This window comes from Belonocnema kinseyi, chromosome 2, assembly GCF_010883055.1.
Source record: "Belonocnema kinseyi isolate 2016_QV_RU_SX_M_011 chromosome 2, B_treatae_v1, whole genome shotgun sequence".
Lineage (NCBI taxonomy): Eukaryota > Metazoa > Arthropoda > Insecta > Hymenoptera > Cynipidae > Belonocnema > Belonocnema kinseyi.
This window is the reverse complement of record NC_046658.1, coordinates 23,961,988-23,964,105: the sequence shown is the minus strand read 5'-3', so window position 1 is coordinate 23,964,105 and position 2,118 is coordinate 23,961,988. Positions and strand designations below refer to the sequence as shown.

Below are 2,118 nucleotides of genomic sequence, written 5' to 3'. Positions count from 1 at the left end.
CAAATTCCATTCCACACTTTCGAATGGTGCATTTCACAGCTTCCGTATCTCGTACGCTTTCGAAAAACTTGTAAATACAGCTCTTCGGTCTTCCTGTTTTTTTTCTCTTTGGCGTTGAAGGTGTTGAAGTTGATGACAATGAGATTGATGGTGATAATGACCCTTGCTGACTCATGATTATCACTAGATATATTCAGGAAAATCACTACACTATACACACTTTTAAACAGTATTGAAATTGAAACTCCGTGTAAAGTACCAAAACTCGATTTTTTTTTCACTGCTGCTTTAAAATACTTGGAGTTAAACGGTGAAACTGATAAATTATTACACAGTGAAGTGCTTAAAGTCAACTCTAAGCTACTTATAATGAGACCCACACCTTTAATGACACCCCTGCAGGCATGGTACACTATAGAATTTGAAATAGTGGAGGAAAATTCGGTGAAAGCTCCTCCTTTTTTAATTATGCTCATCATAGCACAAGAAAGAGGGAAATAGTAAGAAATTGAGCGAGAGCTTGGATTGGCTGACTCTATTTGGTCCGTTTTTCCCTCTTTTCTCGTTGATGTACTTTTGTCTCAAAGCATGTAGCGATGTATTTATCATTCACTGATTAAGAATAAGACCATGCAAATTACCGAAAAAAGTAAACATTTTTCCAGGTCAAAACATTTAAAAATCATTGAACATATTTGACAAAGATTTTGGAAACGTTTGACAGATTGCACCAATATTTCAATTATTTTCAGAAATCTTTACACATATATTTCAATGATATTACAAAGGATTTCGCATACATTTTAATAATCTAACGAATATTAAAAACTATTTCACAAATTTTAGAAATTTCACAAAAAACTCGCAAAGATTTCGGATAGACATAAAAGATTCAACAAGGACTTCAACTATTCCACAAACATTTCAGATTCATTCAAAATATTTGATGAAGACTTTGATAATTTTCCAAAGATTCCAATAATTTCACGAATATTATCAAATATATTTTTAAAATATTTTAAATATTCCTCAATGATTTCAAAAAAATTTAAACGATTTTTCAAATACTTCAACTATTCCATAAAGATTTCGGATGCATTCAAAAGGTTTCATGCAAATTTCGATCATTTTTCAAAGCTGTCAATAATTTAAAGAATATTATCAAATATTTCGAAAAGACTTCGGGTATAGATGCAAATAATTTGACCAAATATTTCAAAGATTTTCAAAGATTTTAGAATAATTTCCCAAAAAAATTCACAAAGACTTCAACAATTCTAAATGTTTCAGATACATTCAAAAGATATCCCGAAGAATTCAATGATTTATTAATTTTCCAAAGATTTCACAAAGATGCTAATGACTTTAAAAATATTATCAAATATTTCAAAAATATTTCAAACATTTTGCAAACATTTTGTATAAAATAAAAAGATTTCGCAAAGGCTTCAAACATTTTACACACATTTTGGATGCTTATAATTCAACTAGTATAGTCGCACAAAATATAGGAACGAGAAATTATTATTTTCATTAATAGACATGAGACAATAAATGAAAGCGGGACGACAAATATGAAATAAACTATTCAATATGAACCGAATTTAATTCTTACCGAGTTATGACTTTCTGGTAATTTTTAAACAGAATACTTTTTTTGAATCGATGAATGATAGAAAAATATTAAAGCCACTGAAAATAAAAACTAATATGTTTCAAACCTACACTATTTTAAAAGTAATGGTTTAGTCTAATACTGGAAGCAGTGTAAACTATTTAAAGTACACTTTGAAAGTTCTTATTAAAAGATAAATCAATCAAATTAAAAATAACTTTTGATTATATAATTAATATTTAAAAGAGTAGAGTTAAGAAACCACTAATTGGGTGAATAGGCAACCTCAAATCCGCGCTAACGCGGAACCTTTTTGCCAAGCACTTGGCCAACTTGACCCAAAAATTCGAAAATATATAAAATTCATATAGATTACATTACCCAAACCTGCCTAACCTAATATTTATACATATCGCCAAATTGGTCATGAAAGAGAAAATGGACATCACAATTTCTTTATGTGGGTCATCAAAACATGAAGCTTTGTCAAAAACTGTCACCGA

The 2,118-nt window shown here is 29.4% G+C and overlaps 1 protein-coding gene across 1 annotated transcript in view; it reads left to right on the top strand.

The window, feature by feature from the left end:
• The window catches only part of LOC117182598, a 31,852-nt gene that overhangs the window by 294 nt on the left and 29,440 nt on the right, over positions 1-2,118 (top strand). The gene's annotated exons all lie outside the window — the stretch shown is intronic.